Below are 10,037 nucleotides of genomic sequence, written 5' to 3'. Positions count from 1 at the left end.
ATTTCCTAATAGTTTCATTTGGTCTGCCTAGCTAATAGTTTCATTTCTGGTTAGCTTCTCAGTTCATATTATGTTTCTTGAACAGGACAAAACTTGATGTCATGCTGAGACAGAATAGGACAGGAGTATATATCACACATTGTCCTCCTCTCGTTCACTTTATCTTCAACAGCAACCTGAGAGAATGTGACTGGCCAACTGTCACCCAGCAAACAGCAACAACCATGGCACAATGGACATATGAACCCCATTCTCCCAGATTTTAGTAGCCACTACACTGCACCAACTCTGAATAATAGCCTTCTGCTGAAATGTATGGGATCAACATGCCCAGCTTCAGGTAAAATGTATATAGTGATCTCTTGCTTCCCAGGTCTCCATGTCTGGGGCCATTGGAAATCCTGATGAGAGAAGCACAGTACCGCATGCAATTTGCCATTAAGTCCTAATGACCCAAGAACTCTCCAGTTAATCATAGCCTTAAACACCACCTAACACTTCACCTATTTCCAGAGGAACAAGTTTTGTTCTGAAATCCAATTCACTAAAGTCTGGAGAATTCATGTTATTACTCTGGCTTATTGTCCGGCCTTTCCATTTTTCTAACAATATCAGAGTATAACCAAACCAGAATTTGCATCTTAGCTACCAATATAAATGAAAATGCTATGGATGACAATTCGGTGTGCACGGGAGGGATTTGTTTAATGCAAAAACTGCATTGACTTTAACACCTCTCCTTCAATATTTTTACACTACTACAGATGGTTTAAATTTCCATATAAAATGTTGAGCTCACAACTAACTGTATAGTAGTCTGCTGAAGTTGAAAGCCCACTTTTAGTATCCTTAGGGAAGACATTTGCTTTCTACATTTTTATGACTTATCATTTGTTGAATTTATTTGGATAAATGTAGATTTAATTTGATATTTATTATTTTAAAACATGTCACACTTTGATTAAATGCTCCTTAGCCTGCTCTACTTATTTAGAAGTGGTTTGATAGATTCCCACACCTGCTCAAAGCTGTTGAGTGTCATTCAAACAATTTTTTGTTGCTGTTTCTTCACTACTAATCACATATATGTGACTCCAACATTCTTTATGGTTTCTTAGCTGAAGAAATGTTCACTAAGTATGCAATCTCAAATGTCATGCTTGTGAGGACAACTAAGATTTTGTCCTCAAGTAAGGAATCTGATTGCTATCAAGGTATCAACTTGTATCAGTGACATGGAAGTATTTGGTGTTAGATCCTAAGGGACTTAAATAGCTTGTGGTTAAACACAACTATTCCCAATTCTTTGATATTAAGGCGTTTTTTTAAAGGAAGAAATGGTATATATAGAGACAAAACTATAACAATAGTGGTGGCATATCTACACATAAGTCTATATACAGTGTTTCCATAGATTTACCTGAGGTGGGCATTTATCTCTGCAATGTTATAATACAAGTCCTTTAGCTGTAGTAAGGACAAGGAGGATCCATTTTCATTGACCATCCAAGGACTGGTAGATAGTTTGAAATACATAAGCATCCTCAAAAATCAGTGAACATTCTAACACAAAATTGGCATGAATAAAATGTGGCAGGACTTACCTAAGGCTGCTGTTGATGCAGCAGCGGGCTGGGTGGGAGAAGGCGCGAGGCAGGGAGAGCTCAGGCATGCATAAAGTGCATTGCATGGGAGAGGGGAGGGGGAGTGAGCATGCAGCTATTTAAGGATCCGCATGCCCACTGACCACCCTTCTTCTAGTGGTCAAGCAAAGCATTTCCCACCTGGCCTACCTGAGCTTGATATTTGGGAATTATGGTTATTATGTTCTTGGGGATTTTTACAGTTGTCACAGCTGGAGAAGGGGGGCATGGGGGAGGAACCTCCTTTAAAAGGAGAATTCAGATCAGGAGCATTTGATTTGACATCAGTGGGACCTCCTTAAGAGGGGCCAGGATGCGAACTGAGCCAACTACGGTTGGGGAAAGCCAAGCAGAGTTCATGAAGCCAGGTGACCTGGAGTGGGCCACTGTATGTATATGCCTCCAGTGGGACTCTAGGTGGACACCTTCCTGGAAATGAAGCCATGGCAAGGCTCCTGGGGCTGGCAGAGAACTAGCTCGTGCACCCTGGGGACCGTGGGATTAATTAAAGTGGTTGGCTGACCACATTATGCAGACCTCCACTCCCTTGCCTGGCCAGCACTTTCAGAGTTGGAATTTTGTAAGTGTTAATAAAGCTGTGGCCTGTTATAAAAGCCAAGAAAAGAGTCTACATGCCTGTTTGAGCCTGCAATGCCTGCCTGCAAGTCAATAATCTCTTCCCAGAAAAAAACAAACATGATATGTTTAACTGAATATTCATTAATCTCAACTTGGTTAAGATGAGTAAATTGGATATGCTACTGGGAAAACTTTTAACAGTTTTAACAATTAATTTAACACTTTTAACAATTAAATATCTTCTCAAGACAACTAAAACAACAAAATCCAAAAATTTGTGCTCAGATATCACAAATAATTCACAATCCTCATGAACAAAACAGGAGAAATCAAGAAACACTGGAAAACCAAAAGGTTCTTATCTTAAAAGAGAAATTTGTGCCACAAACACATTGATAGCCACATGCAGATTTAATATATGTGTCCTGGACATATCTAAATGCAATGTCACAATAATGGTGAAAAGCTCAAATGCATTCAAGAACTGGCTCACTTACTTTGGCCATATTATGCAATCCAAATCGATGCAGAAAGCAATTATGCTAGGATTGGTAAGCGGAGAAAGGAAACCAGGCAGACAAAGAACACGGTGGTTAGACGTAATCAAAATGGTCACTGGTCAGAGCTCTGCATGTCTGTATGGGGTGGTGCAGAATCAGGGATCATGGTGACAGCTGTGTCATGGAACTGCCAAGACTCAGTTACAACTGAATGGCTGACAATAACAACAAATGTAACAACAATAAATAGCCCCGAAGACTAACCTTGAGGGGCCGTTGCTGAAGCAGAAGAGAGAGCGGGCAGAGGACACGCAGGGTGGGAGGAAACTCCCATTCCCAGCACCCCTCGGGCAAAGCTAAACGTAGCGTGGCGTTTTGGAGGCGGGGCTGATTGGGCGTCTATTTAAGAGACAGCCCCCTGTGCCTCGGCCTCTTCCCTCTCCCTGCAGCCTCAGAGATCGTGAAACCCGCCCTCCCGCCCTCTTTTTTCGGTATTAAAAAAAAAGTTGTTATTTCATGGTGTTATATTGCAATTTATTGTCACAGTCTGCGGAATGGGAGCATGGGGAAAGGTTAAGTTCGGGCGGCCAAGCTTGCGCGCTGGCCTCCCCTAGGTTGGGGGTCCCCTTAAGGGACTGGGTGGATGCGAAGCCTGATTGAAGGCTCACATTTCCGGGAGGCAGGATAACCCAACAGAGGCGGACGCCCAGTAGGGTAATTCCATTTTGCCTCCTCCCTTTAACTGGCCTGCCTTGCGTCCGGGTTGAAGTGGGCTGTACAGCCAAAATGACCCGTTGAGGAGCAGGCCGTGCTGGGCTGCCTTGTGGTCGGCTGACCACAAGAAGGCAAAACCTTGTTCCCCATGCTTTCCAAAGCTCACTTTGTTATTAAAGGCTGTGGCCAGATTTATGTCAATCTTTGTGTCAGTGTCCTTATTAGCAACATCAATTCCTGCAAAGCAAATGCCAGCTTGGTGTAGTGGTTAGGAGTGCAGACCTCTAATCTGGAGAGCTGGGTTTGATTCTGGGGGGTCCAACATGCAACCAGCTGGATGACCTTGGGCTTGCTACAGCACTGTGAAAGCTGTTCTGACTGAGCAGTAATATTAAGGCTCTCTCAGCCTTACCTACCTCACAAGATGTCTGTTGTGGGGAGAGGAAAGGAAAGGTGAATGTAAGCCACTTTGCGACTCCTTTGAGTAGAGAAAAGCAGCATATAAGAACCAACTCTTCTTCTAATTATTTTGGCAAAAAAGTAATTAAGTTTATCAGTGATATGTTATAATATACCACCAGATCCTAAGACAACTCCTTGAATATTGCATTAAAGTAAACTTTGCTTACAAGTGCTTGAATTTGCCCTAGTTTGGCACACTAACCAATATAACTGTTGCCTTCCTGGTCTTCATATAGTAAAATTGATCATTCACTGTGTAAGTTAATAGTCATACAGCATTATAATAATGTATTAAGGGTCTTTTAAATTGCCTGGTTGGTGATTTTGACTCTTTTGGTTGATTTATACCTTATGTTACTTTCAGGAATGAATACTTAGAAATATTATCCTTTATCCTGGTCTTTGAGATGGCCTTGTCCATTTCAGTAGCATCCAATATCCTGATGAGACCAAGAAATGAAAAACAATCTAGTTCCTTTTGGCTACTGTTCTACACTATCACTAAGCTAAGATTCATCATTGATAAGTGCAGCTAAAAGCAAAGGAAATGTCTTTGCTGTCAAGAATATGTTTTCCCTCTTTTAATTTTTTTTAAACTATCTGAAGTTGGCAAGCCAGAAGAAATGCTCTGTAGTCACTTTTGCCTCAGGCAAAGTTTGCTAATGTTTGCGCTCAGGAACTCTGAACCACTTTATCACCAAGTACAATGGCATATGCTGGGGGGGAAAGAGCATAGCTTGTCACAAGCTTCTGATCCTGTAGGGATTTCATTGGAGGCCTTTGTGAAATGTGCTAGAAATAGTGAGCTGATGTTTTATTACAATAAATTTGTCTTGTATTTTGCATGTATAGAAGTACATCACACATGTTCAGATTTTTTTTAAAGTGAAACAATAAAATATGCATCGGAAATCTCCGAATAACTGGACATCCTCATCCCATGGGAGTGCAGGGATGAATGGAACTTGGTGGTTAGAAAGTGCATTTAGATGCTATTAAACTGTTGCTATTCTCTTCTCACCAAAGGGTCGTTCAAGTCATTATGCATCCCAAACAAATAACTGGAAAGACCAAAATACACAACAACTCTCATATCAGAAGTTCCTATAAGAAAGGTGACAATAAAACAAATCCAGGATGTGTTGCCCATAAGGATTTCACTTTTTTGGAGCTTATACACTACTAATTTGGCTTGTACTAGACCTCTCTTGGTAAATCCTTTACTGGTAAAAAGAACATTGTAATTCCTAATAACCTTTTCTGATGATTGCTTCATTTAGCTAGAGAAAGATGCCCTTTCTCCCAGGCTCTACTCCCAAATATCCAGGAATTTCCCATGTACCCACTGTTCCAGTGCTTTTTTCTCCATTTACCATGCAGTATTGTGATTATATTTGTGATAGTAGTAATACCCATCAGCACATTCATCTCTAATGAGTTTGTCTTGCTTACTCTTTGCAATCATTGCTTGATTTTACCTAGATGATGACTTATGTGCAACTGCATTTTCTGTTCTGATTTTAAAAGTTTGGACTAGATTTTCCCCCCAACTGGAACAAACAGAAAAGTATGATGACATCCTTATGTTTTTCTAACTTTTCTATATTCTGGAAGAGCAGTTATGGAAGTGAATTTCAAGGATGGTTACTATGAACCTTATGTCAGGCAAGTGTGGCAGGGGAGAACACTATGCTTGACTACTGTGATTGCTACGGACCAAGTCTTGGAACTGCCTGCATCACCAAAGTGCAGCTTACATTTGGTGACAGTGCCACTGAGAGGGGCAAGGACCAGGGGACAAAATTCCTGGTGGGCAATGTGTATCAGTTCCACTAAAAGCAAGCTTTTTAAAAGTCAACAACTAGCTCTTTCCATTGTCAAGATATGTCTTATTCATTATATCTCTGCAATGGAATGGGCTAGTTATTATCTTAAAAATTAAAGCTGTGAATTCTGTGTACCTGGTACATGTATTTATTGTGACATTATATCAATATAATGATATTCTAATTCTATTTTTAAAAGAAATTAAGTTTCCTGTGAGTGGGGGAGGAGATAGCTGCTATGGGGACAGTCTTAGGGAAAATCTGAACAACTCAGCTAATATGCCTCCTCTGCATGGAGGATAGAATTGATTTTTCACAAAACCCCGATTTTCCTTTCCCATTAAACATCTTTACATAGCTTGTTATTTCACAGGTAATTTGTATCTTGTATAGATTTAATTAAGTGGTCAGTTTACATTCCAATCCCAAAGAAGGGCAATGCCAAAGAATGTTCAAACTACCGCACCATTACACTCATTTCTCATGCTAGCAAAGTTATGCTCAAAATCCTACAAGCTAGGCTCCAGCAATATGTGGACTGAGAACTTCCAGAAATACAGGCAGGATTCTGAAAAGGCAGAGGAACTAGAGATCAAATTGCCAACATATGCTGGATCATGGAGAAAGCTAGGGAGTTCCAGAAGAACATTTACTTCTACTTCATTGACTATGCTAAAGCCTTTGATTGTGTGGAGCTCAACAAATTGTGGCAAGTTCTTAAAGAGATGGGAATACCAGAGTATCTTATCGCTTGAGAAACCTATATGTAAGTCAAGAAGCAACAGTGAGAACCAGGCATGGAATCACTGATTGGTTCAAAATTGAGAAAGGAGTTCGGCAAGGCTTTATACTATCGCCTTGCCTATTTAACACATCATGAGATAGGCGGGTTTAGATGAGTCACAAATTGGGATCAAGATTGAGGGGAGAAATATCAACAACCTCAGATATGCAGATGATACTACTCTAATGGCAGAAAGTGAAGAGGAACTAAAGAGCCTGTTGATGTGGATAAAGGAGGAGAGTGTCCTTTGCAGGAAGAACAACAGCCTATTAAGTGCTTCTGCTTTATGTCTCCTGGATTATCTGCCAAGTACTCTTTATGGATATGCCTGACTATTCCTTGCAACAACAACATACATTGTTATCTTCCTTAAGGGAATAAGGCGTGATGTAAATGTTTTAGATAAATACATACAAATATAGTCAACACAGACATTCCATTTGGTGCATAATTCCACAACTCTATTACTCTCTAGGAGCTATACATGAAATAACTGAAATAAATAAATATGTTGGGCAACGAGCTACTTACCAGTGTAATATGATAAGGCTTCTTGGAAATGAGACAAAGGAAACAAATATTCAAGAAATACTAACCAGGGGGAAAAAGTGCCGGCAAAATCTCAAGAGTCTTTTTGTGCTAAAAATCCAGCTAGAAGGTTTGCATGGGGTAATTTAGTTTAGGTTCAGGCAAGCTTGTCCACCTTGGAAATGCTTACCAGAATTCTTCTTTTCTCACATCCACTTGTCTAGGAGAGAACATGATCTACTCATTGTCTGTAACCAGACCTATTTGCATTTGTATGAAGGTGAGCAATTGGACTGACTTCCCTCTCCCTGTCTGGCATCAGAGAAGAGAAAACTGTTAAAATTCTCAACTGAAATCTCCATAGAAAAGATGAATTTCTCTGTAGACACTATGGCTAGTAGCCACTGATAGACTTATCCTCCATGAATCTGTCTAATCCCTTTTTAAAGGTGTCTATGCCTGTGGTCATCACTACATTTCCTGACAGTGATTTCCACATTTTAATCTCACTGTGTAAAGAAGTATTTCTCTTTTGTTCTACTGTTAATCTTTAAGGCACCACTGGACTTCTGAATCATTTCAGTATTTTCTGGCCATCCTCCATTTCCCCCTTTTAGTCAATGATTATTGATAGTCAATATTTACAAAATATAAAGATGAAAGATTAAAGTATACAGGTAATTTGTTGTCTATTTTTTCTTTCAAAAGATTGATGACATCCTTTCAGTATATTTGTACTATATGTACGTATGTTTGCTAAAACTCAAATACCGTTGACTTGCGTTTCTGATGAGGTTGCTTTTTACGCTTTGTTTTTCTCCCTAGATCAGCCCATAAAGCCCATGTGGAAATAGCCAGCCTGTCAGAAAAAGGTCAAAGTGGCAGCATGAGTTGTCATGCTCTGAATAGCAAGTTTAGAGTTGGATACTGTGGTCTCATGATGAAGACAGGGAAGAGTCTGGGATATGTGTACTCCATAAAATGTCTATGTACTTGCCTGGCACAATGCACCAACTTCAGTGCTTTAAATCTCGGAAAGCTTGTTTGGTTGATTTATAGACAGACCTTTATTATCATAACCCTATAGAATTACTTCTTGCTAACATGACACAGAGGATATTTAGCGCTACTTTTGAAATCTGGTTGACAAAACCAGCAGGGATAATAGGATGTCCACTTGGATTTAAGTACATGACCCTCAAAGCAGATTTTATGTAGCTTATGAAATAACAGCAGTTTTAAATACTTAGATCTCACTATTTGTAAATGTGTTAGTGTCAATTCAACAGTTTATCTAATAAAGCAGACAGTAAAGAATATTTTCCCTCCTCTTTTCACAGACAGGAATCTTGTGTAATTTCCTACCGATTTCCCTTGTGACAGATAATTTTTTCCCCCTTTGGTTATTTGAGTAACAAATGCTCTGTGGGGAAAGCTTTTCTCGGTTTCTTTATTCCACTCAAAATAAAGGAAGCAAGATACAAACATGTTATGTTTGTTGACAGTAAATACATTTCAACAAGAAAAGATTTAAACATCTTTAATTAGATCCCTATATCATCTGTAAAACACAAGAGGCAATGATTGTTACAAATGACTATAATGTTATTTATAATGTTATTTGTTTGAACCCCCCCATTTTCCCTCCAAGATTGCTTGCATGCTTACCTTTATTGCCTAGCAGGAGGACAAAAAGGGTCCAACAAGGAAGATATGCATACAAAGCAATAGATTTTGGCAATGAATTGGCCACAGCTTTATTTTCCATCTGGAGCGGCGGTGCAGCCCGGGGAGACTCTGGGCTACCTCAAAGTCAGCCAACTATCAGGAAACTAGATCCCAGCAACAAGCCCATGGTTCCCGAGCATTCGACACCCCCAGAGCCTCTGGGATAAGCATGGAGAAAATGACAGTGGCTAGCCTATTGGCCTAAGGTTTCATTCAGCGTGTTTCATGGCAAACTGTGGATTGAAACACAAATCATGTAATTCAGAAGGTGGAGCCTGCAGAAGAGAGGGCCTTCAGTAGGCCATACCATAGAGTCCACCCTTCAAAGCAGCTATGTTCTCCAAGGGAACTGAGCTCTACAATCTGAAAATCAGTTGTAATTCTAGGAGATTTCCAGGACCCACCTGGAGGTTGGCAACACTCTGTTAAACAATAGTTCTGCCTGTGGTTGCCATCTCTAGGTCTGGAAATTCCTGGAGAGAGGGGGGGGTTGTTGGTGGAAGTGACTATATATGGAGAATTCCAGAGGAAGTGATCTCTGTAGTCTGGAGGTCAGGTATAATTTCAAGAGATTAACATTTCCCACCTGGAGGATGGCAATTCTAATTCTACCTCCTGCTTTAATAAAGGAAAGGCTGTAAATTGGGTATGATGTTAGAAGACATCAATTAATACCTTGATGCCCTACTGAGAAAAAATATAATAGATAATGATACTTTTTGATTCATATCAGTTTCTTTGGGTATGATCAACAATAACAACCCTTCCAATGTCTCAGGTCCACCAGGGAGCTCTTTAAAGTATAGATCCTGTATCTTTTGACAATGGAAATTGATTCAGTAACTGCATCTTACCTTTTTCCCCACACTTTCCCATGGGACAACCTGTCAATACACTATTTAGAAAGGATTTATTATTTGGATTCCACTTGATGGGTAGTTAATCTCCTTAAATCATTGTTTGTGTGAACCAGGCCCACCGAGAAGAACACCCAGTGAGAAGCAGATGGTGCAGTGCTGGCTTTGACCTTGATAGACCTGAACTTAAATCCCCACTCTGTGTAGGATAACTTGGGTGGCTTTTCAGCAAGAATTTGCTTTGCAAAATAAGGAGAAAGCGGACTGTATCACAATATGATTGTGAGGGAATATTATTACAATCGTTAACATATTGATCTTTAGGGTAAGGACATAGAATAGTGGTGGAAAGTAATGTCAAGGCATAGCCAGTTTATGGTGAATCTGTGCCAGGATCTACCCATTTTTCTTTTCTG

At 40.0% G+C, this 10,037-nt stretch overlaps 1 long non-coding RNA gene across 1 annotated transcript; it reads left to right on the top strand.

The window, feature by feature from the left end:
• The first annotated feature begins 207 nt into the window (after window positions 1–207).
• Window positions 208–8,142, top strand: LOC143842611 (uncharacterized). Its single transcript, XR_013233221.1, has 3 exons — window positions 208–340; window positions 7,261–7,316; window positions 7,862–8,142. It is a non-coding gene; the product is annotated as an uncharacterized LOC143842611 (long non-coding RNA).
• The last annotated feature ends 1,895 nt before the right edge of the window (window positions 8,143–10,037 follow it).

The sequence above is a fragment of the Paroedura picta genome, chromosome 8 (genome assembly GCF_049243985.1).
Source record: "Paroedura picta isolate Pp20150507F chromosome 8, Ppicta_v3.0, whole genome shotgun sequence".
Classification (NCBI taxonomy): Eukaryota; Metazoa; Chordata; class Lepidosauria; order Squamata; family Gekkonidae; genus Paroedura; species Paroedura picta.
The sequence above is the reverse complement of the archived record's forward strand: the minus strand, read 5'-3'. Positions and strand labels throughout refer to the sequence as shown.